General features: G+C 51.8%; 1 pseudogene across 1 annotated transcript in view; it reads right to left on the reverse strand.

Annotated features, from left to right (window-relative positions):
- LOC149427137 (zinc finger protein 276-like) overlaps positions 1-26653 on the reverse strand; it is a 41792-nt pseudogene extending 15139 nt beyond the window's left edge. The window contains exons 1-4 of the transcript XR_016311438.1: positions 26524-26653; positions 16893-17205; positions 13385-13428; positions 7054-7476 (exon numbers count right to left, since the gene is read on the reverse strand). The product of XR_016311438.1 is annotated as a zinc finger protein 276-like (transcript). The remainder of the gene's footprint in view (positions 1-7053; positions 7477-13384; positions 13429-16892; positions 17206-26523) is intronic.
- Between the last annotated feature and the right edge of the window lie 406 nt (positions 26654-27059).

A 27059-nucleotide genomic window follows, 5' to 3' on the forward strand; every position in this document is an offset into this window, starting at 1 on the left:
CGACTCCAAGACTGCATGACCTCCAGTGCGACTCCACGGTTGTATGACTTCCAGTGCGACTCCAAGGTTGTATGACTCCCGGTGCGACTCCAAGGTTGTATGACTTCCGGTGCGACTCCAAGGTTGTATGACTTCCGGTGCGACTCCAAGGTTGTATGACCTCCAGTGCGACTCCAAGGTTTTATGACTTCCGGTGCGACTCCAAGGTTGTATGACTCCCGGTGCGACTCCAAGGTTGTATGACTCCCGGTGCGACTCCAAGGTTGTATGACTTCCGGAGCGACTCCAAGGTTGTATGACGTCCAGTGCGACTCCAAGGTTGTATGACTTCCGGAGCGACTCCAAGGTTGTATGATTCGCAGTGCGACTCCAAGGTTGTATGACCTCCAGTGCGACTCCAAGGTTCTATGACCTCCAGTGCGACTCCAAGGTTCTATGACCTCCAGTGCGACTCCAAGGTTCTATGACCTCCAGTGCGACTCCAAGGTTCTATGACCTCCAGTGCGACTCCAAGGTTCTATGACCTCCAGTGCGACTCCAAGGTTCTATGACCTCTAGTGCGACTCCAAGGTTCTATGACCTCCAGTGCGACTCCAAGGTTCTATGACCTCCAGTGCGACTCCAAGGTTCTATGACCTCCAGTGCGACTCCAAGGTTCTATGACCTCCAGTGCGACTCCAAGGTTCTATGACCTCCAGTGCGACTCCAAGGTTGTATGACCTTAAGTGCGACTCCAAGGTTCTATGACTTCCAGTGCGACTCCAAGGTTCTATGACTTCCAGTGCGACTCCAAGGTTCTATGACCTCCAGTGCGACTCCAAGGTTGTATGACTTCCAGTGCGACTCCAAGGTTGTATGACTTCCAGTGCGACTCCAAGGTTGTATGACTTCCAGTGCGACTCCAAGGTTCTATGACCTCCAGTGCGACTCCAAGGTTCTATGACCTCCAGTGCGACTCCAAGGTTCTATGACCTCCAGTGCGACTCCAAGGTTCTATGACCTCCAGTGCGACTCCAAGGTTCTATGACCTCCAGTGCGACTCCAAGGTTCTATGACCTCCAGTGCGACTCCAAGGTTCTATGACCTCCAGTGCGACTCCAAGGTTCTATGACCTCCAGTGCGACTCCAAGGTTCTATGACCTCCAGTGCGACTCCAAGGTTGTATGACCTCCAGTGCGACTCCAAGGTTCTATGACTTCCACTGCGACTCCAAGGTTGTATGACCTCCAGTGCGACTCCAAGGTTGTATGACCTCCAGTGCGACTCCAAGGTTGTATGACTTCCACTGCGACTCCAAGGTTGTATGACTTCCACTGCGACTCCAAGGTTGTATGACTTCCAGTGCGACTCCAAGGTTGCATGACCTCCAGTGCGACTCCAAGATTGCATGACTTCCAGTGCGACTCCAAGGTTGCATGACTTCCAGTGCGACTCCAAGGTTGCATGACTTCCAGTGCGACTCCAAGATTGCATGACTTCCACTGCGACTCCAAGGTTGTATGATTTCCAGTGCGACTCCAAGGATGTATGACTTCCAGTGCGACTTCAAGATTGCATGACTTCCAGTACGACTCCAAGGTTGTATGACTTCCAGTGCGACTCCAAGATTGTATGACTTCCAGTGCGACTCCAAGGTTGTATGACCTCCAGTGCGACTCCAAGGATGTATGACCTCCACTGCGACTCCAAGGTTGTATGACCTCCAGTGCGACTCCAAGGTTGTATGACTTCCAGTGCGACTCCAAGGTTGTATGACTTCCACTGCGACTCCAAGGTTGCATGACTCTCAGTGCGACTTCAAGGTTGTATGACTTCCACTGCGACTCCAAGGTTGTATGACTTCCACTGCGACTCCAAGGTTGCATGACTCTCAGTGCGACTTCAAGGTTGTATGACCTCCAGTGCGACTCCAAGGTTGTATGACCTCCAGTGCGACTCCAAGGTTGCATGACTCTCAGTGCGACTTCAAGGTTGTATGACCTCCAGTGCGACTCCAAGGTTGTATGACTTCCAGTGCGACTCCAAGGATGTATGACTTCCAGTGCGACTCCAAGGATGTATGACTTCCAGTGCGACTCCAAGGATGTATGACTTCCACTGCGACTCCAAGGTTCTATGACCTCCAGTGCGACTCCAAGGTTGCATGACTCTCAGTGCGACTCCAAGGTTGTATGACTTCCAGTGCGACTCCAAGGTTCTATGACCTCCAGTGCGACTCCAAGGTTGCATGACTCTCAGTGCGACTCCAAGGTTGTATGACTCTCAGTGCGACTCCAAGGTTGTATGACCTCCAGTGCGACTCCAAGGATGTATGACTTCCAGTGCGACTCCAAGGTTGTATGACCTCCAGTGCGACTCCAAGGTTGTATGACCTCCACTGCGACTCCAAGGTTGTATGACCTCCACTGCGACTTTCAAGTTGCATCAAAGTAGCCCAGGGACCTTTATAAAGTTGGTGCGACTTTAAGTTGCAATCGATCGAAACGGGTGCCACTGAGATCAATCGGCTTGTCATTGACTTGATTTGTCCAAAGTCACACGACGAGTCGCCCAATTGTGGGCGGAGCCTAACAAGGCAAAACCAAGCTGTGAGGTGCAACGTGAGAAATATTCTGCCAGCGGCCAGGAGAACGCCGAACATCTGAGGAGACGGAAAACAAAAGCCAAAGTTTTCCTTTAAACACAAAAATGCTCAACATGGAAAACGTGACATTTAGGCGTCACAATGCCGGGTTTCAGATCCGGAACGATTGCTCACTTCTATTTCCTGTCAGCCCCCTCCGGCCCACGTTGTCCCACCCCCTCCGCCCACGTTGTCTCCGTCTCCTATGACTGACTGCCCCTTGCTGCTCTGTAGGGATCATTGCTCGATGAATCGCATTGTTTGAAAATATCCAAAAACTCTACAAAATGTCTTCAATTCCTCCAGAAATAGCTGCGAGATTCCTGTACCTCAGCTTACAACCGCAGCGCGGGATCAGCTAAGGCGCTGCTGCCTCTGACTGTCAGGCTCAATGGTGATGTCACTACTGCACTGCTCACTGTTCTCCTTGCTGGAGAGGAAGCCGTACCTGAGGAGCTGCAGTGCCAGGATCTCCCTGCTTCTGCCTCATTCATTCTGTGGATTTCTCCGCTGTTCTTTCCTTACTATTCCCCTCATCAGGGTGCAGCAAATTGTGATCCTTTACCAAGACGGATGCCTCAGAGTCTTGCAGTATCACTGGCACATATATGGACTGGATTTTGTCCCGTTTTTTGTGATTTACACTGTGTGGACTTTATTGTTTCTGCACCTATGTGTACACGCTTGGATGTCTTACTATATTAGTGCTGCACTTTATACACACAGCTTAATTACTGTCTATGCTGGCCCAGCTCCTGCATCTTTCCCCCTCACCTCCATACATAATGTGGCTGCCGGGGAGATGCAAAGGGGAATACTACAGAGAGGCACTTGAGTGACAGCTCCAAGTCTTTTGGGGCTGAAACATCCCATCCAAGATGGCGGCACCCAGCAGCAGTCTGGAGCCCTTTGGATGGCTATGGTAGGGAGGCTTTTACAGGTCAATAATATCCCTCAGATACAATACACGCCCAGATCATATATAGGAAGATTTAGTTGAATTCTGGTGACAGGGTCCCTTTAAAGCCAGAGTGTAAGTATACCAGCCACGTCAAACGTCTGGGGACACACCCGGGGACACGCCTGGGGGAAGCCTCCACTTCTGCAGCTTCTCTGGCGTCTATAGTTGGCCAGAATGTCCATGGACTCACCTTGCATGGAGTCTGGCTCAGGACACGAAGGTGCGAGAGTCTCTGAAGGCAGAGAGTAAGTATACCAGCCATGCCAAACGTATGGGGACACGCCCGGGGACATGCTTGGGGACACACCTGGGGACACACTTGGATGAAGCCTCCACTCCTAAAGGCTTCTCTTGCGTCTATAGTTGGCCAGAATGTCCATGGACTCACCTTGCATGGAGTTTGGCTCAGGACACGGAGGTGCGGGAGTCTCCGAAGGCAGACAATAAGTATACCAGCCATGCCAAACGTCCGGGGACACACCTGGGGACACGCCCGGGGACATGCTTGGGGACACGCTTGGATGAAGCCTCCACTTCTGAGGCTTCTCTGGCGCCTATAGTTGGTCAGAATGTCCATGGACTCACCTTGCATGGAGTCCGGCTCAGGACACGGAGGTGCGAGAGTCTCTGAAGGCAGAGAGTAAGTATACCAGCCATGCCAAACATCCGGGGACACGCCCGGGGACACGTCTGGGGACACACCCGGGGACACGCCTGGGGGGGAAGTCTCCACTTCTGAAGCTTCTCTGGCGTCTATAGCTGGCCAGAATGTCCATGGACTCACCTTGCATGGAGTTTGGCTCAGGACACAGAGGTGCAGGAGTCTCCGAAGGTAGAACGTAAGTATACCAGCCATGCCAAACGTATGGGGACACGCCCAGGGACATGCTTGGGGACACGCCTGGGGACACACTTGGATGAAGCCTCCACCCCTAAAGGCTTCTCTTGCGTCTATAGTTGGCCAGAATGTCCATGGACTCACCTTGCATGGAGTTTGGCTCAGGACACGGAGGTGCGGGAGTCTCCGAAGGCAGACAGTAAGTATACCAGCCATGCCAAACGTCCGGGGACACACCTGGGGACACGCCCGAGGACATGCTTGGGGACACGCTTGGATGAAGCCTCCACTTCTGAGGCTTCTCTGGCGCCTATAGTTGGTCAGAATGTGCATGGACTCACCTGGCATGGAGTCCGGCTCAGGACACAAAGGTGCGGGAGTTTTAGAAGGCAGAGCGTAAGTATACCAGCCATTCCAAACGTCCGGGGACGCGCCCGGGGACACGTCTGGGGACATGCTTGGGGACACGCCTGGGGGAAGCCTCCACTTCTGAAGCTTTTCTGGCGTCTATAGTTGGCCAGCATGTCCACGGACTCACCTGGCATGGAGTCCGGTTCAGGACACGGAGGTGCGAGAGTCTCTGAAGGCAGAGAGTAAGTATACCAGCCATGCCAAACATCCGGGGACGCGCCCGGGGACACGTCTGGGGACATGCTTGGGGACACGCCTGGGGGAAGCCTCCACTTCTGAAGCTTTTCTGGCGTCTATAGTTGGCCAGCATGTCCACGGACTCACCTGGCATGGAGTCCGGCTCAGGACACGGAGGTGCGAGAGTCTCTGAAGGCAGAGAGTAAGTATACCAGCCATGCCAAACATCCGGGGACACGCCTGGGGACACACCCGGGGACACGTCCGGGGACACGCCTGGGGGGAAGTCTCCACTTCTGAAGCTTCTCTGGCGTCTATAGCTGGCCAGAATGTCCATTGACTCACCTTGCATGGAGTTTGGCTCAGGACACGGAGGTGCAGGAGTCTCCGAAGGTAGAACGTAAGTATACCAGCCATGCCAAACGTATGGGGACACGCCCAGGGACATGCTTGGGGACACACCTGGGGACACGCCTGGGGACACACTTGGATGAAGCCTCCACCCCTAAAGGCTTCTCTTGCGTCTATAGTTGGCCAGAATGTCCATGGACTCACCTGGCATGGAGTTTGGCTCAGGACACGGAGGTGTGGGAGTCTCCGAAGGCAGACAGTAAGTATACCAGCCATGCCAAACGTCCGGGGACACACCTGGGGACACGCCCGGGGACATGCTTGGGGACACGCTTGGATGAAGCCTCCACTTCTGAGGCTTCTCTGGCACCTATAGTTGGTCAGAATGTCCATGGACTCACCTGGCATGGAGTCCGGCTCAGGACACGGAGGTGCGGGAGTTTTAGAAGGCAGAGCGTAAGTATACCAGCCATTCCAAACGTCCGGGGACGCGCCCGGGGACACGTCTGGGGACATGCTTGGGGACACGCCTGGGGGAAGCCTCCACTTCTGAAGCTTTTCTGGCGTCTATAGTTGGCCAGCATGTCCACGGACTCACCTGGCATGGAGTCCGGCTCAGGACACGGAGGTGCGAGAGTCTCTGAAGGCAGAGAGTAAGTATACCAGCCATGCCAAACATCCGGGGACACGCCTGGGGACACGCCTGGGGACACACTTGGATGAAGCCTCCACTCTTAAAGGCTTCTCTGGCGTCTATAGCTGGCCAGAATGTCCATGGACTCACCTTGCATGGAGTTCGGCTCAGGACACGGAGGTGCAGGAGTCTCCGAAGGCAGAGCGTAAGTATATCAACCATGCCAAATGTCCGGGGACACACCTGGGGATACGCCCGGGGACACGCCCGGAGACACACCTGGGCACACGCCCGGGGACACACCTGGGGACATGCTTGAGGACACGCTTGGATGAAGCCTCCACTTCTGAGGCTTCTCTGGCGCCTATAGTTGGTCAGAATGTCCATGGACTCACCTGGCATGGAGTCCGGCTCAGGACATGGAGGTGCGGGAGTCTCTGAAGACAGAGCGTAAGTATACCAGCCACGCCAAACGTCCGGGGACACATCTGGGGACATGCTTGAGGACACACCTGGGGACACGCCCGGGGACATGCTTGGGGACACGCTTGGATGAAGCCTCCACCTCTGAGGCTTCTCTGGTGCCTATAGTTGGTCAGAATGTCCATGGACTCACCTGGCATGGAGTCCGGCTCAGGACATGGAGGTGCGGGAGTCTCTGAAGGCAGAGCGTAAGTATACCAGCCACGCCAAACGTCCGGGGACACATCTGGGGACATGCTTGGGGACACACCTGGGGACACGCCCGGGGACATGCTTGAGGACACGCTTGGATGAAGCCTCCACTTCTGAGGCTTCTCTGGCGCCTATAGTTGGTCAGAATGTCCATGGACTCACCTGGCATGGAGTCCGGCTCAGGACATGGAGGTGCGGGAGTCTCTGAAGGCAGAGCGTAAGTATACCAGCCACGCCAAACGTCCGGGGACACATCTGGGGACATGCTTGGGGACACACCTGGGGACACGCCCGGGGACATGCTTGGGGACACGCTTGGATGAAGCCTCCACCTCTGAGGCTTCTCTGGTGCCTATAGTTGGTCAGAATGTCCATGGACTCACCTGGCATGGAGTCCGGCTCAGGACACGGAGGTGCGGGGGTCTCAGAAGGCAGAGCCGGTGATCTATTCTGTGATGGAAGATTAGCAGCCCCGGTGGTCTCAGGTAGAGGCGCGGTGGTCTCCACCCGATGTGACGGGATGTATCCTGTAGGCACGGGGCCCCGATCTGCACCATCGGCGGGCATTCCATTACCGCGCGACATCTTCTGGACTTCCTGTTCGTGGCATTCTGAGGTGGCAGAGTCCGAGTCGGCCTCCATGATGAAGTCGTGTCCCTCTCCGCACCCCCACACCGCCCGGATGATGCCACAGTACTGGGCAGACAGGACCCCCTGCAGGCTGGGCACAGAGGGGCAGCCTCCGGCATGGCTGTGGGTCCAGCTCACCAGGCTGTGCAGACACTCGGGGCTGGAGGTGATCAGATCTGAAAATAACAGAAGCCGGGTCAGGCAAATGGGAAAGATTCACATTAACAAAAACAATTCGACTTCCTAAAAGAAAAAAGAAATTCGATGTGAATACAAGAGCTGAAAATGTCCGATATTCCATCTTACCAACCACTAGATGTGGCGGCTGCAGTTGTTTTCCTTTATTTTAGGCTTCTTTCACCTGGTGATCTGGCCAGTAACACACCTCCTGTATTAGAGCGCCCCCACTCTGGAGGAAGGGGCATGGGGGGGGGGCACAGCAGACAAGACCATCTTCAGTCTGGGGGAAGGGGATTTAGATACACTAACACATCGAAGCCGAACTCCAATTTTCTCATCAGTTACAGTAACAGTTTTGTTTGTTTTGGGATGAAGGTTTTACATCAATAAATAAATGCTGATCATCGTAGGCGCCCCTGCCAGTGGCAAATGGTTCATCCCATCCCTGTAAACTGATGCATTCCACTGGAGAGCTTGGGCTTTTGAAAAACAACAGACTTGCTGAAGAAAGAAAGGCTAAAAAAGAAAACGAAGGCAGCCGTCACATCTAAGATTTAATAAGTTGCAATAAGTTTGTTTTTTGGTTTAATACGGATTTAGAGGAAGCTGGAGAGTTCGGTCACATGACGGATTTGTGTCTCCGTTGGCCAATCATCCTCCCCAAGGTTTGAAGGATGAAAGTGGATGGAATTCTGCGCAGCTTTACAGATCCCTCGGTGAGCGTGCGCTGTGTGCGCAATTATTGGGCGACTATTAGTGTGCGCAATTATTGGGCGACTATTAGTGTGCGCAATTATTGGGCGACTATTAGTGTGCGCAATTATTGGGCGACTATTAGTGTGCGCAATTATTGGGCGACTATTAGTGTGCGCAATTATTGGGCGACTATTAGTGTGCGCAATTATTGGGCGACTATTAGTGTGCGCAATTATTGGGCGACTATTAGTGTGCGCAATTATTGAACAGCTCCAGCGCTCTCGGTCAATAGAAAATGTTACCAAACCTCAAACTGGAATATATATGACAGTAAAAGGGAGCTTTTGGCTTTCTTAGAATATCTGTGTGCGCAATTATTGGGCGACTATTAGTGTGCAGGATTATTATGCAACTACATAGTTAGTCTGGCTGAAAAAAATACAAACGTCCATCCAGTTCAACCATAAAAAACAAAAACAAAAAAAGCCACAATCCTCCACCCACAGTGGATCCAGAGGAAGGCAGAAACCCAGCAAAGCACGATCCAATCTCCTCCTGCAGGGGAAATAATTCCTTCCTGACCCCCCGAGAGGCAATCGGATATTCCCGGGATCAATATTCGGATATTCCCGGGATCAACGTTCCCTATAAATGTTATATTCTGTGTATCCAGTCATAAGCCGTCCATTCTTGGGGTTTGTCAGTTTCTTGATTGGTTGACGATCAACTTTTAGTGCAGCAGCAACCACAGCCTCCCAGACTGATCAGAGAGGTGTACTGTTTTTCCTTCACCGTAAATCTCCCATTAAGAAGGGCCCACAAGTTCTCCGTAGGGTTTGGGTCGGGTGAGGAAGGGGCCATGTCATCATTCTTTCATCTTTAGGGCCTTTACTGGCTAGGCACGCGGTGGAGGACTTCCATGCATGTGATGGGAGCGTTGTCCTGCATTAATATCGTGGTCTTCTGCAGACTTTTTCCTGTACCACCGCTTGAAGAAAAAGTGTCTTCTAAAAACTGGAAGGAGGTTTAGGAGTTGATTTTGAGTCCCGAAAAGGTCCAACTAGCTCATCTCTAATAATACCAGCCCATACCAATGCCCCACCTTGCTGGGGTCAAAGACGAGCTCTGTGCTCCTTACTGATCCATCTATCTGGTCCGTCAAGAGTCACTCATCCCATCAGTCCATAAATCCTTTGACAAATACATGACTATCTTCAGATATTTCTTGGCCCAGTCTTGACGTTTCTTGTCCAGTAGTGGTCAGGTTTCAGCCTCCCTCACCTTGGCCGTGTCTCTGAGCTCTGAACACCTCGTACTTCTGGCCTCTCCAGGTAGGTTGCAGTTCTGGAATATGACAGCTGGGAGGATAATGGCTTCCTGGTAGCTTCACAATTTGTTCTTCTCAGATCTTTGGCAGTTAATTTGTGTCTTCTCAACACGTTTCTTGTTAAGTGGTGGTCGGGTTTCAGCGTTCCTTCAGCCTCCCTTACCTTGGCCGTGTCTCTGAACTCTGAACACCTCGTACTTCTGGCCTCTCCAGGTAGGTTGCAGTTCTGGAATATGACAGCACTGGAGGATAATGGCTTCCTGGTAGCTTCACGATTCCTTCTTCTCAAATCTTTGGCAGTTCATTTGTGTCTTCTCAACATGTTTCTTCTCCAGTGGTGGTCGGGATTCAGCCTCCCTCACCTTGGCCGTGTCTCTGAGCCCTGAACACCTCATACTTCTGGCCTCTCCAGGTATGAAGCAGTTCTGGAATATGACAGCACTGGAGGATAATAGCTTCCTGGTAGCTTCATGATTCGTTCTTCTCAAATCTTTGGCAGTTCAATGTGTCTTCTTCTCAACACGTTTCTTCTCCAATGGTGGTCGGGTTTCAGCGTTCCTTCAGCCTCCCTTACCTTGGCCATGTCTCTGAGTGCTGAAAACCTCATACTTCTGGCCACTCCAAGTAGGTTGCAGTTCTGGAATGCAGTTAATTTGCGTCTTCTTCTCAGCACGTTTCTTCTCCAGTGGTGGTTGGGTTTCAGCCTCCCTTACCTTGGCCATGTCTCTGAGCTCTGAACACCTCCTATTTCTGGCCTCTCAAGGTAGGTTGCAGGTCTGGAATATGACAGCTGGGAGGATAATGGCTTCCTGGTAGCTTCACAATTTGTTCTTCTCAAATCTTTGGCAGCTAATTTGTGTCTTCTCAACATGTTTCTTGTTAAGTGGTGGTCGGGTTTCAGCATTCCTTCAGCCTCCCTTACCTTGGCCGTGTCTCTGAACTCTGAACACCTCGTACTTCTGGCCACTCCAGGTAGGTTGCAGGTCTGGAATATGACAGCTGGGAGGATAATGACTTCCTGGTAGCTTCACGTTTTGTTCTTCTCAAATCTTTGGCAGTTCATTTGTGTCTTCTCAACACGTTTCTTGTCCAGTGGTGGTCGGGATTCAGCCTCCCTTCAGCCTCCCTTACCTTGGCCGAGTCTCTGAGCCCTGAACACTTCGAACTTCTGGCCTCTCCATGTAGGTTGCCGTTCTGGAGAAGGACCGCACTGGAGGACAATAACTTCCTGGGAGCTTCACGATTCGTTCTTCTCAAATCTTTGGCAGTTCATTTGCGTCTTCCTCTCATCACGTTTCTTGCGCCCGTTGACTATTTGTAACAAAACTTTTGATGGTTCTCGTCCCAAAATCTTAGCAATTTCAAGTGTGCCGCATTCCTCTCAAAGACTTTTTACAATTTTTTTGACATTTCAGAGTCAGTTAAATCTCTTTTTTTCTCCATTTTGCCCGAGAAAAAGAAGTCGCCTAATAATTATGCACACCCTAATATTGAGTGTTGATCTATTTAGGCCACGCCCCCCTCATTACATAAATACACGTCACCTGATAGGCTTCCATCCAATAAGCATTCAAGTTTATTCAGCTTGTAGTTGGACAGAAAAATGAGGATCAGAATTGCCCCCCATTCCTGCGAACCGCTGCGGGTGTGAATGTTAACAACACCCCGAAATCAGTCCGCAGAACGCGGTGCGATGTGCAGAATCGGGTCACAGAGGTGTGAATACCCGTGTGATCCGATTCTAGTGCGGACCAAAAAAAAAAGGGTCCTGCGTGTATCTGGTGCGATTAGAGCCATACAAAATGTACGCCTCCGATGGCACCGCACACAACTCACATGTGATGCAGGAATATGGTGCAGTTCCTGTGTGAATCACATGCGATATACCGCACCACATGTATGTGAACCCGGGCTGAAGGTTCTTTTTTTTTTTTAAATGACAAACCTGTCTATACTTACTTGCTCTGTGTAATGGTTTTGCACAGAGCAGCCCGGCTCCTCCTCTTTTCGGGTCCCCCGCAGGCTCACCTGGCTCCTCCTCTTCTCGGGTCCCCCACAGGCTCTCCTGGCTCCTCCTCTTCTCGGGTCCCCCGCAGGCTCTCCTGGCTCCTCCTCTTTCAGGTCCCCCGCAGGCTCTCCTGGCTCCTCCTTTGTGTCCGGTGCACCCACAGCAAGCAGCTCACTATGGGGGCACCCGCTGCTTTGTGTGTCCATGCACACATGGAGCCATGGCTCGGTCTTGCCCCTTCTCTCTCCTCATTGGCTGACTGGGTGTGATTGAAAGCAGGCTCCTGCTTGCTGTCTCAGCCAATGAGGAGGCAGAAACCCGGGACAGCTGAGCCTGGATTGCAATGTGGCTCAGGAAAGTATTGAGGGGGAGGGGCATAGAATGCATGAAGGTAAAACCTCCAGCCTTTACAACCGCTTTAAAAACGCTCCCCAAACGCTCTATGTGCGGTTTTGATGCATATTTTACAAGCGTTGAAACCGCACCACAAAGCGCCTATAAAATCTGTAATGTTATTAACGCACCGCCAACGCGACCGCACCGCCAACGGGACCGCACCGCCAATGCGACCGCACCGCCAAAGCGACCGCACCGCCAATGAGACTGCACCGCCAAGGAGGCCGCACCGCCAACGCGACCGCACCGCCAATGAGACCGCACCGCCAACGCGACCGCACCACCAACGCGACCGCACCGCCAACGCGACCGCACCGCCAACGTGACCGCACCGCCAATGAGACCGCACCACCAACACGACCACACCGCCAATGAGACTGCACCGCCAACGCGACCATACCGCCAACGTGAGCGCACCGCCAAGGAGGCCGCACCGCCAACGCGACCGCACCGCCAATGAGACCGCACCGCCAACGCGACCGCACCACCAACGCGACCGCACCGCCAACGCGACCGCACCGCCAACGTGACCGCACCGCCAATGAGACCGCACCACCAACACGACCACACCGCCAATGAGACTGCACCGCCAACGCGACCATACTGCCAACGTGAGCGCACCGCCAACGTGACTAAACCGCCAATGCGACCGCACCGCCAATGAGGCCGCACCGCCAACGCGACCGCACCGCCAACGTGACCGCACCGCCAATGAGACTGCACTGCCAACGCGACCATACCGCCAACGCGACCATACCGCCAACGTGAGCGCACCGCCAACGTGACTAAACCGCCAATGAGACCACACCGCCAATGTGACCGCACCGCCAATGAGACTGCACCGCCAACGTGACCAACTGTTTTGATAATGCGAACAGCGCCGCCCATAGTATTATTTGCCCCTAGTATTAAACGCCCCTCAAGCATCTGCTTTCAATGACAGTGTGAACTAGGCCTGCTAAGCAGGTCTGAATCAAGGAGCCTACAGTGAGCATATCTGGGAACACCCCTCCTGGATTACACACGTGTAAATAAAAGGGGTTCCCAGATTGCGATGTAGACTGCGGCTCGGCCCGGATGAGGATCGGCTGAACCCTCCATTATGAGGCACACAGCGATCTGCATGGGGTGGGAACACACATTTGGATTTACCGAACCCCGACCTCCAGAATGAAACTGAGAAGCACAACGTATGAATCAGCAGGTATAGAGCCGGTACAGAGCAGGTATAAAGCTGGTACAGAGCCGGTATAGAGCAGGTACAGAGCAGGTACAGAGCCGGTATAGAGCAGGTACAGAGCCGGTATAGAGCAGGTGCAGAGCCGGTATAGAGCAGGTGCAGAGCCGGTATAGAGCAGGTACAGAGCCGGTATAGAGCAGGTACAGAGCCGGTATAGAGCAGGTACAGAGCAGGTACAGAGCCGGTATAGAGCAGGTACAGAGCCGGTACAGAGCCGTAACAGAGCCGCTCCCTCACCTGCACACGGGCCCGCGGTCACAGCGTCAGGATTCTGAGGTTTGCTGCAGAGAAAAAACAGATAACAGATAAGAAATGTTCATTCATTTGTAAACGCTTCCCCACCACCCTATAGTAGAAGTGCAGCTCCAGGGGGGCGGCTCGGGGTGCAAAATCACGTATATAACTGACTGTGCATGTCGGGGTACGGGGGGGGAGGGGGAGGGGAATATAGCCGACCCTCTTGCTTCTCCCAGCATGATGCAATATGAGAAATAATCTGCAGGAATTATGGGGCTCCCTTATCCCAAGACCGCACCATCACTGTCACTCCAAGACCACACCGTCACCCCAAGACCGCATCACCATCCCAAGACCGCCCCGTCACCGTCATCCCAAGACCGCACCATCACCGTCATCCCAAGACCACACCGTCACCCCAAGACCGCATCGTCATCCCAAGACCGCCCCGTCACCGTCATCCCAAGACCGCACCATCACCATTATCCCAAGAGCGCCCCGTCACCGTCATCCCAAGACCGCACCATCACCGTCATCCCAAGACCACACCGTCACCCCAAGACCGCATCGTCATCCCAAGACCGCCCCGTCACCGTCATCCCAAGACCGCACCATCACCATTATTCCAAGACCGCCCCGTCACCGTCATCCCAAGACCGCACCATCACCGTCATCCCAAGACCACACCGTCACCCCAAGACCGCATCGTTATCCCAAGACCGCATTGTCACTGTCATCCCAAGACCGCACCATCATCCCAAGACCGCACCATCCTCCCAAGACCTCCCCGTCACCGTCATCCCAAGACCGCACCATCACCGTCATCCCAAGACCGCACCATCACTGTCACTCCAAGACCGCATCGTCATCCCAAGACTGCCCCGTCACCGTCATCCCAAGACCGCGCCATCACTGTCACTCCAAGACCACACCGTCACCCCAAGACCGCATCGTTATCCCAAGACCGCATTGTCACTGTCATCCCAAGACCGCACCATCATCCCAAGACCGCACCATCCTCCCAAGACCGCACCATCACCGTCATCCCAAGACCGCACCATCACCGTCATCCCAAGACCGCACCATCACTGTCACTCCAAGACCGCATCGTCATCCCAAGACTGCCCCGTCACCGTCATCCCAAGACCGCGCCATCACTGTCACTCCAAGACCGCATCGTCATCCCAAGACCGCATCGTCACTGTCATCCCAAGACCGCACCATCCTCCCAAGACCTCCCCGTCACCGTCATCCCAAGACTGCACCGTCACCGTCATCCCAAGACTGCACCGTCACTCCAAGACCGCACCGTCACCATCATCCCAAGACCGCACCATCACTGTCACTCCAAGACCGCACCATCACTGTCACTCCAAGACCGCACCGTCACTGTCAGCAACGTCTCAAACAAGAACCAATCAAAGTGGTTCCCAACACTTAGTGCCCAGCCATACCGCTGCAATTCCAGGTGTGATTTGGGACCTGAAATCACATCTAATAGTCGCAGGTCACACTGTTGCGCTTTAGAATAATGCAATCTCTGAAGACGTTATTGTGACTTGTGAAGATGTTCAGCGATTTCCTGCGATTTCCATTCTATTCTATGTCTGTGAAATCGCAGTAAGCTGCAGGAAAAGTTCCGGTCACATCGGTGCGATCTGCGAATTGAAATCACAGCTAATGAATGTGAATGTCGGCGTCTGAACATTTGCCATTTGCAGAGAGATTTCTTCTTGTGTGACTTTCTGCAGTTTTGTTGCGATTTCACATCCATAGAATAGAATGCAAATCGCAAGAAATCGCAAGTAGCAATAGTCTGCAGAGATCGCGCTGAAATTGCACACAAATCGCAGCAGTGTGACTGATGACTTCATGTGGTCACTTTGACAGCCAATCACAGTGATCACATGGCTTTGTTTCCCTGGCATAGTGGGAGGGACTTGGGCAGCCAATGTGGGCTGATAGGCAAAAGAATTGCCCCCCCCAGACTTGGCCAATCACAAAATGCAGCCTCCAGGCGTGTTATCTATGGACGGCCATGTGAAGGGGGGGGCAGAGGGATGGCCCAGTGCTGGGCTCTCCGCAGTCAGCCTGTAACAATGATTCATCAGAAGCCGCTGAGCCCGGTCCTGGCACTGGGACCTCAATGAGCCGGTCTTGGCACTGGGACCTCAATGAGCCCGGTCTTGGCACTTGGACCTCAATGAGCCGGTCTTGGCACTTGGACCTCAATGAGCCGGTCCTGGCACTGGGACCTCAATGAGCCGGTCTTGGCACTGGGACCTCAATGAGCCGGTCTTGGCACTTGGACCTCAATGAGCCGGTCCTGGCACTGGGACCTCAATGAGCCGGTCCTGGCACTGGGACCTCAATGAGCCGGTTTTGGCACTGGGACCTCAATGAGCCGGTCCTGGCACTGGGACCTCAATGAGCCGGTTTTGGCACTGGGACCTCAATGAGCCCGGTCTTCACACTTGGACCTCAATGAGCCGGTCTTGGCACTTGAACCTCAATGAGCCCGGTCTTCACACTTGGACCTCAATGAGCCGGTCCTGGCACTAGGACCTCAATGAGCCGGTTTTGGCACTTGGACCTCAATGAGCCCGGTCCTGGCACTGGGACCTCAATGAGCCGGTCCTGGCACTGGGACCTCAATGAGCCGGTTTTGGCACTGGGACCTCAATGAGCCCGGTCTTCACACTTGGACCTCAATGAGCCGGTCTTGGCACTTGGACCTCAATGAGCCGGTCTTGGCACTTGGACCTCAATGAGCCGGTCCTGGCACTGGGACCTCAATGAGCCGGTCCTGGCACTAGGACCTCAATGAGCCGGTTTTGGCACTTGGACCTCAATGAGCCCGGTCCTGGCACTGGGACCTCAATGAGCCCGGTCCTGGCACTGGGACCTCAATGAGCCGGTCCTGGCACTGGGACCTCAATGAGCCGGTTTTAGCACTGGGACCTCAATGAGCCGGTCTTCACACTTGGACCTCAATGAGCCGGTCTTGGCACTTGGACCTCAATGAGCCGGTCCTGGCACTTGGACCTCAATGAGCCGGTCTTGGCACTTGGACCTCAATGAGCCGGTCTTGGCACTTGGACCTCAATGAGCCGGTCTTGGCACTTGGACCTCAATGAGCCCGGGTCATGACGGGGTTCATCGCAGCCAGGCTAGGACCCCGCACCTCGTCAGGTGGCCACCCTGGTGAATGGGGGGACAGAGGGATGGCAGGCCGGGACCCCGCACCTCGTCATGTGGCCGCCCTGGCGAAGGGGGGGGGGCAGAGGGAGGGCAGGCCGGGACCCCGCACCTCGTCATGTGGCCGCCCTGGCGAAGGGGGGGGGGGGCAGAGGGATGGCAGGCCGGGACCCCGCACCCTCGTCATGTGGCTGCCCTGGCGAAGGGGGGGGGGGCAGAGGGAGGGCAGGCCAGGACCCCGCACCTCGTCATGTGGCCGCCCTGGTGAAGGGGGGGGGGGGCAGAGGGAGGGCAGGCCAGGACCCCGCACCTCGTCATGTGGCCGCCCTGCTGGGCGGTGGGGGAGACGTTCACTCTCTGGATGAAGGTCCTCAGCACGCTGCGGCACTTGTAGAACTGGGCGTGGCAGTCCTTGCACACAAACTGCGGCAGCCGGGGGTCCTGGCGGACCGACACCCCCACCAGCTGTTGGAAGTCGGAGAAGAAGACCTGATCCATCCGCTTCTGCTTCTCCGAGCTGCAGCCGCTGACCGGCACCTTCCCAAACGCCTGGCGCAGACTGCGGGACGAGAACCTTCCATGGCAAAGCCGGCAGTAACCAGCACTCAGCGTCTTCCCGATACCTGGGGGAGGAGACAGAGAGGGGAGGGGGAGGAGACAGAGGGGGGAGGGGAGGGGGAGAAGACAGGGGAGGGGACAGAGGGGGAGGGGAGAAGACAGAGGGGGGTGGGGGGTGGAGACAGAGGGGGAGGGGACAGGGGAAGGGGAGGAGACAGAGGGGGGATGTGACAGTGGAGGGGGGAGGGGAGGGGGAGGTGACAGGGGAGGGGAGGAGACAGGGGAGGGGAGGAAACAGAGGAGGGGGGAGAGGAGGAGACAGGGGGGGAAGAGACAGAGGAGGGGGAGAAGACAGGGGAAGGGGAGGAGACAAGGGAGGGGAGGGGACAGAGGGGAGGAGAGAAGACAGAGGGGGTGGGGGTGGAGACAGAGGGGGAGGGGACAGGGGAAGGGGAGGAGACAGAGGGGAATGTGACAGTGGAGGGGGGAGGAGGAGACAGAGGGGGGGAGGTTACAGGGGAGGGGAGGAGACAGGGAGGGGGAGGAGACAGGGGGGAAGAGTCAGAGGAGGGGAGAAGACAGGGGACGGGGAGGAGACAAGGGAAGGGGAAGGGGAGGTGACAGGGGAGGGGAGGAGACAGAGGAGGGAGAGGAGACAGGGGAAGGGGGAGGGGAGGGAGACAGAGGGGGGAAGATGACAGTGGAGGGGGGGAGGAGACAGGGGAGGGGGAGGAGACAGGGGAGGGGGAGGAGACAGGGGAGGGGTGGTCACTAGCCAGCAGATGTATCAACAGACATAGACTTCCATTACATCTCAGGTGTATTCATTCCTCCAGGATCCCGGGACGGATATATTCTGCAGTTACATTGTTGCAGCTCAGATCAAAGATGTCCGACCTGGAAGGTGGAAGTCACTACTACACCCGTCACTACTACACCCCTCACTACTACACCCATCACTACCACACCCGTCACTACCACACACGTCACTACCACACCCGTCACTACCACACCCGTCACTACCACACCCGTCACTACCACACACGTCACTACCACACACGTCACTACCACACCCGTCACTACCACACCCGTCACTACCACACCCGTCACTTCTACACCGTCACTACCACACCCGTCACTACCACACCCGTCACTACCACACCCGTCACTACCACACCCATCACTTCTACACCCATCACTACCACACCCATCACTACCACACCCATCACTTCTCACCCATCACTACCACACCCATCACTACCACACCCATCACTACCACACCCATCACTTCTACACCCATCACTACCACACCCATCACTACCACACCCATCACTACTACACCCATCACTACTACACCCGTCACTACCACACCCGTCACTACTACACCCGTCACTACCACACCCATCACTTCTACACCCGTCACTACCACACCCGTCACTACCACACCCATCACTACTACACCCGTCACTACCACACCCGTCACTACCACACCCGTCACTACCACACACGTCACTACCACACACGTCACTACCACACCCGTCACTACCACACCCGTCACTACCACACCCGTCACTACCACACAACGTCACTACCACACCCATCACTACCACACCCGTCACTACCACACCCGTCACTTCTACACCCGTCACACTACACCCGTCACTACCACACCCGTCACTACCACACCCGTCACTACCACACCCGTCACTACCACACCCGTCACTACCACACCCGTCACTACTACACCCGTCACTACCACACCCGTCACTACCACACCCGTCACTTCTACACCCGTCACTACCACACCCGTCACTACCACACCCGTCACTACCACACCCGTCACTACCACACCCGTCACTACCACACCCGTCACTACTACACCCGTCACTACCACACCCGTCACTACCACACCCGTCACTACCACACCCGTCACTACCACACCCATCACTACTACACCCATCACTACCACACCCATCACTTCTACACACGTCACTACCACACCCATCACTACCACACCCATCACTACTACACCCATCACTTCTACACCCATCACTACTACACCCGTCACTACTACACCCATCACTACTACACCGATCTCCATTTGCTCCCGGGTCCTGTGTGGTGGTCGGTCGCTGGACATTTCATGAATGAATGCAGTGCGCTCTCTGATTGGATGAGGTGGAGAGGAGGGCTGTGATGTCACACTCCCCCTCCCCCCTCCAGGGATCGCTCTGAATGAATTCACAAAATGCAACTCAATCCAAACAGCCGACCCCCTGTGTACAGTGAGGGGGAGGGGCAACTACTCAGTGTGGGGCGGAGCCTGCAGAGACCACTGGAGTAATGGTGTAGTAGTAGTAGTGTAGTAGCGGTGTGGTAGTGGTGTAGTAGTTGTGTAGTAGCAGTCTGGTGGTGTAGTAGCAGTGTAGTAGTAGTGGTGTAGCACTGTAGTGGTGGTGTAGTAGTAATGTAGTAGTAGTGTAGTAGTGGAACTAACAGAGGGGCCACACAGAACTGACAGACAGGCTGCACAGAACCCACCATTCCCAGACCAGAACCGTCCCGTCACCCCGGGGGTTACACTATGCGGGGGATGGGCGCAGGAATCGCTCTGCTTTGGATGACATGTGATCTCTGCGCTGCAATTTATATACAGGGGGAGGAGATATATATACAGTGGGGATGGAAAGTTTGGGCACCCCAGCTAAAAATGTGTATTAATGTGCATAAAGAAGCCAAGGAAAGATGGAAAAATCTCCAAAAGGCATCAAATTACAGATTAGACATTCTTATAATATGTCAACAAAAGTTAGATTTTATTTCCATCATTTACACTTTCAAAATAACAGAAAATAAAAAAATGGCGTCTGCAAAAGTTTGGGGCCCCTGCAGAGTTAATATCTTGTACTGCCCCCTTTGGCAAGTATCACGGCTTGTAAACGCTTTTTCTAGCCAGCCAAGAGTCTTTCAATTCTTGTTTGAGGTATCTTTGCCCATTCTTCCTTACAAAAGTCTTCCAGTTCTTTGAGATTTCTGGGCTGTCTGTCACGCACGGCTCTTTTAAGGTCTATCCATAGATTTTCAATGATGTTGAGGTCAGGAGATTGTGAAGGCCATGGCAAAACCTTCAGTTTACGCCTCTTGATGTAATCCCCCGTGGATTTTGAGTGTGTTTAGGATCATTATCCATTTGTAGAAGCCATCCTCTCTTTAACTTCAGCTTTTTCACAGATGGCATCAAGTTACCATCCAAAATTTGCTGAAATTTTATTGAATCCATTTTTCCTTCTACTCGTGAGATGTTCCCTGTGCCACTGGCTGCAACACAACCCCAAAGCATGATTGATCCAACCCCATGCTTCACAGTTGGACAGAGGTTCTTTTCATTCAATTCTGTGCTCCTTCTTCTCCAAACGTACCTTTGCTCATTCCGGCCAAAAAGTTCAATTTTAACCTCATCGGTCCACAGAACTTGTTTCCAAAATGCATCAGGCTTGTCTATATGTTCATTTGCAAAGTTCAAACGATGATTTTTGTGGTGAGGACGTAGAAGAGGTTTTCTTCTGATGACTCTTCCATGAAGACCATATTTGTACAAGTATCTCTTTATAGTGGAATAGTGACCACAACTCCAGTGTCTGCCAGATCTTTCTGGAGGGATCGTGCAGTCAAACGTGGGTTTTCAATTGTTTTTCTCACAATCCTGCGAGCTGTTCTGTCTGATATTTTTCTTGGTCTTCCAGATCTTGCTTTAACTTCCACTGTTCCTGATGACTGCCATTTCTTAATGACATTCCGAACAGAGGATATTGACATCTGAAAACGCTTTGCTATCTTCTTATAGCCTTCTCCAGCTTTGTGAGCGTCAACTATTTTCAGTTTCAGTTTTCTAGACAACTGCTTAGAAGAAGCCATGGTGCTGATTGTTGGGGCGAGGTCAGATGAGTCGGGGCATTTAAAACCTTTGAGATTGACATCACCTGGTCTTCCCAGACGATGATTGAGAACAATCCATGACACTGGCAGGTCTCAGCTTGGCAAAGGGGGCAGTGCATGCTATAAATTCTGCAGGGGGCCCAAACTTTTGCAGACGCCATTTTTTTGTTTTCTGTTATTTTGAAAGTGTAAATGATGGAAATAAAATCTAACTTTTGTTGACATATTATAAGAATGTCTAATCTGTAATTTGATGCCTTTTGGAGATTTTTCCATCTTTCCTTGGCTTCTTTATGCACATTAATACACATTTTTAGCTGGGGTGCCCAAACTTTCCATCCCCACTGTATATACAGGGGGGAGGAGATATATATATATATATATATATACAGGGGGGAGGAGATATATATATATATATATATACAGGGGGGAGGAGATAGATATATATATACAGGGGGGAGGAGATCTATATATATACGGGGGGGAGGAGATATATATATACAGGGGGGAGGAGATCTATATATATACAGGGGGGAGGAGATATATATATATATATATACAGGGGGGAGGAGATAGATATATATATACAGGGGGGAGGAGATCTATATATATACGGGGGGGGAGGATATATATATACAGGGGGGAGGAGAAATATATATATATACAGGGGGGAGGAGATATATATATATACAGGGGGGAGGAGATAGATAGATATATATATACAGGGGGGAGGAGATAGATATATATATACAGGGGGGAGGAGATCTATATATATACAGGGGGGAGGATATATATATATATACAGGGGGGAGGAGATAGATATATACAGGGGGGAGGAGATCTATATATATACAGGGGGGAGGAGATATATATATACAGGGGGGAGGAGATCTATATATATACAGGGGGGAGGAGATATATATATATATATATATATATATATATACAGGGGGGAGGAGATAGATATATATATACAGAGGGGAGGAGATCATATATATACAGGGGGGAGGAGACTATACAGTTGCAAGAAAAAGTATGTGAACCCCATGGGATACGTGGAGTTTAGCATGAATTGGGCATAAAATGTGCTCTGAACGTCATCTAAGTCACAACAATAGAAGAACACAGTCTGCTGAACATAATACTACACAAACATTAGATGTTGCCATGGTTTAATTGCACATAACATGTAAACATTCACAGTGCAGGGAGGAAAAAGTATGTGAAGCCCTAGCTTAATGACTTCTCCCAGAGCTAATTGGAGCCAGGAGTGAGCCAACCTTGACTCCAATCAGTGTGATGATATTGGATGTGTTGCTGACACCCTGTTTTGGGTTTACTGGTTTCAAGAAGCACTGTCTGATGTGAACCATGCCTCACTGAAAAGAGCTCTCAGAAGACCTACGATCAATAATTGTTGACTTGCATGAAGCTGGAAAGGGTTACAAAAGTATCTCCTTGAGCCTTGATGTTCATGTGTCCACGGTAAGACAGACTGTCTACAAATGGAGAAAGTTTAGCACTGTTGCTACTCTCCCTAGGCGTGGTCGTCCTGTAAAAATGACTGCAAGAGCCCAGCGCAGAATGCTGCATGAGGGAAAGAAGAATCCCAGAGTGTCAGCTAAAGACCTACAGAAATCTCTGGCACATGCTAACATTTTTGTTGACACATCTACAATAAGGAGAACATTAAACAAGAATGGAGTACATGGGAGGACACCACGGAGGAAGCCATTGCTGTCCAAAATGAATATTGCAGCACGTTTGAAGTTTGCAAAAGAGCATCTGGATGTTCCACAGCACTACTGGCAGAATATACTGTGGACAGATGAAACCAAGATTGAGTTGTTTGGGAAGAACACACAACACTATGTGTGGAGAAAAAAAGGCACAGCACACCAACATCAAAACCTCATCCCCACTGTGAAACATGGCGGAGGGAACATCATGGTTTGGGGCTGCTTTGCTGCCTCAGGGCCTGGACGGATTGTTGTCATTGATGGGAAAATGAATTCCAGAGTTTATCAAGACATTTTGCAGGAAAACGTACGACCATCTGTCCGCCAACTGAAGCTCCGCAGAGGATGGGTGATGCAACAGGACAATGATGACCCAAAGCATACAAGTCATTCAACAAAACAATGGCTGCAACAGCACAGAATACGCCTTCTGGAGTGGCCCAGTCAGAGTCCTGACCTCAACCCCATTGAAATGCTGTGGCATGACCTTAAGAGAGCGATTCACACCAGACATCCCAAGAATATTGCTACACTGAAACAGTTTTGTGAAGAGGAGTGGTCCAAAATGACTCCAGATCGTTGTGCAGGTCTGATCTGCAACTACAGGAAACGTTTGGTTGAGGTTATTGCTGCCAAAGGAGGGTCAACCAGTTATTAAGTCCAAAGGTTCATATACTTTTTCCTCCCTGCACTGTGAATGTTTACATGTTATGTGCAATTAAACCATGGCAACATCTAATGTTTGTGTAGTATTATGTTCAGCAGACTGTGTTCTTCTATTGTTGTGACTTAGATGACGTTCAGAGCACATTTTATGCCCAATTCATGCAAAACTCCACGTAATCCCAAGGGGTTCACATACTTTTTCTTGCAACTGTATATATATACAGGGGGGGAGGAGATATATATATATATACAGGGGGGAGGAGATATATATATATATACAGGGGGGAGGAGATAGATAGATATATATATACAGGGGGGAGGAGATAGATATACATATACAGGGGGGAGGAGATAGATATATATATACAGGGGGGAGGAGATAGATATATATATACAGGGGGGAGGAGATAGATATATATATACAGGGGGGAGGAGATAGATATATATATACAGGGGGGAGGAGATAGATATATATACACTGGGGGGAGGATATATATATATATATACAGGGGGGAGGAGATAGATATATACAGGGGGGAGGAGATCTATATATATACAGGGGGGAGGAGATAGATAGATATATATATACAGGGGGGAGGAGATAGATATATATATACAGGGGGGAGGAGATCTATATATATATACAGGGGGGAGGATATATATATATATACAGGGGGGAGGAGATAGATATATATATACAGGGGGGAGGAGATAGATATATATATACAGGGGGGAGGAGATCTATATATCTACAGGGGGGAGGATATATATATATATATATATATATATATATACAGGGGGGAGGAGATAGATATATATATATACAGGGGGAGGAGATATATATATATATACAGGGGGGAGGAGATAGATATATATACAGGGGGGAGGAGATATATTATATATCTACAGGGGGGAGGATATATATATATATATATATACAGGGGGGAGGATATATATATATATATACAGGGGGAGGATATATATATATATATACAGGGGGGAGGAGATAGATATATATATACAGGGGGGAGGAGATATATATATATACAGGGGGGAGGAGATAGATATATATACAGGGGGGAGGAGATATATATATATATATACAGGGGGGAGGATATATATAATATATATATATATATATATATATACAGGGGGGAGGAGATAGATATATATATACAGGGGGGAGGATATATATATATATATACAGGGGGGAGGAGATATATATATATATATATACAGGGGGGAGGAGATAGATATATATATACAGGGGGGAGGAGATATATACATATATATATACAGGGGGGAGGAGATATATATATATACACAGGGGGGAGGAGATAGATATATATATACAGGGGAGAGGAGATATATATATATACAGGGGGGAGGAGATAGATATATATATACAGGGGGGAGGAGATAGATATATATATACAGGGGGGAGGAGATAGATATATATATACAGGGGGAGGAGATAGATATATATATATACAGGGGGGAGGAGATAGATATATATATACAGGGGGGAGGAGATATATATATATACACAGGGGGGAGGAGATATATATATATACACAGGGGGGAGGAGATATATATATATACACAGGGGAGAGGAGATATATATATATACAGGGGAGAGGAGATATATATATACAGGGGGGAGGAGATAGATATATATATACAGGGGGGAGGAGATAGATATATATATACAGGGGGGAGGAGATAGATATATATATACAGGGGAGAGGAGATATATATATATACAGGGGGGAGGAGATAGATATATATATACAGGGGGGAGGAGATAGATATATATATATACAGGGGGGAGGAGATATATATATATACAGGGGGGAGGAGATAGATATATATATATACAGGTGAAACTTGAAAAATGAGAATATTCCATGCAATCAATAAAACACGGATTGTACATAGAACAATATCGCACCTCTGACAAGTAGAAGCTGCATATGTACTCAGTACTTGGTTGGGCCCCTTTTGCAGCAATTACGGCCCCAATGCGGCGTGGCATGGAAGCTATCAGCCTGTGGCACTACTGAGGTGTTATGGAAGATCACCAGATTCTCATTTTTCCAGTTTCACCTGTAAATCCCCAGCAAAGAGGAGCGTGTGATAAATGCTCTTCTCACCATGTCATGTGATGCGATGTCATGTGATGTGATGTCATGTGATGCGATGCCATGTGATGTCATGTCATGTGATGTCATGTGATGCCATGTGATGTCATGTGATGCGATGCCATGTGATGTCATGTCATATGATGCGGTCATGTGATGTGATGTCATGTGATGCGATGTCATTCGATGTGATTTGCGGCAGTCGCGTTGCGTTTTGTTTGGCGTTGTCATTCGTTTATCATTGTCGCAGAAAGTGATGCGATTGCGGTGCGGGAAACGTACAGAATTCGCAGCATTTCCCGCACCTCACCGCTGTGATCCCGGGCCCAGTGAGGCCTCAGGAAGGTGACGGCCGGGACAGATCCTCCAATCAGCATGCTCGGGGGGGTAAGACTTTTCGCCATGACTGCACATCGCAGCTTAGCGATCATTAGATGAGGCCGCGTTCCTTTTCTTTTCTTCCACCTGGAGATCCGGCCGGTAACCCACCACCTTCTGTATTAGAGCGCCCCCACTCTGGAGGAAGGAGCACAGGGGGCACAGCAGCATTGTCAGTCTGGGGGGGTGGGACATGTATTAGCAGATTTAGATACACTAACACAGGAAGGAAGACTCCGCTGACACCCCGGAATCAGTCGCGGGGCGGCGTTGTCACAATGTAGGTTTTTTATGAACAAATCAGCTGCAGCTGGTGATGGGGGGAGGGGCATACACCCTCCATGCAGACATTGCCCCCCCCCCCTTCCCCGGGGCTGCACAAAGAGGAGGTTCTGCCGTAGATGTGGGGTGGAGCTGTGTAGTGGGCGGGGCAGTGGGGGCGGAGTTGTCTCCGGTAGATGGCGGTCGGTATCACACCCGGTCCTCCCCCCCCCCCCCCCCCCTATACAGGCGGTCTCCTCACCCGCTCCGCGCTCCTCCTCCTCGGGCGGCGCTTTGTCTCCTCCGTCCTCCTCTCTGGTGGTTCCCCGGGAAGCCCTCCGGTGATAGGCCGTGCTCCGCCCTCGCCGGTCCCGCTTCATTCCGCGGCTTCTCCCCCAGAGAGACCGACCGCCGGCGCCGCCATTCAGCCCGGAGCATCGAGAGGAGGCGGAGCGGCGGGCACAGCGACACCTACCGACCGCACGGCGGTACTGCACCCGGCGCTGCGCTCTACTCCGCTACACTGGGCGCGGGGGACCCTGACCGACCCCCCAAATCTGCACCGAACCCCCAATAAACACCGATCCCCAAATCTGCACTGAACCCCCAATACACACCGACCCCCCAAATCTGCACCGACCCCCCAATACACACCGACCCCCCAATCTACACCGTCCCCAATACACACCGACCCCCCCAATACACACCGACCCCCCCAATACACACCGTCCCCAATACACAGCGACCCCCCAATCTACACTGTCCCCCCAATCTACACCGTCCCCCCCCAATCTACAC

The sequence above is a fragment of the Staurois parvus genome, unplaced genomic scaffold (assembly GCF_062004578.1).
Source record: "Staurois parvus isolate SC_StPar_1 unplaced genomic scaffold, SC_StPar_1.0 ptg003979l, whole genome shotgun sequence".
NCBI classification, from domain to species: Eukaryota; Metazoa; Chordata; class Amphibia; order Anura; family Ranidae; genus Staurois; species Staurois parvus.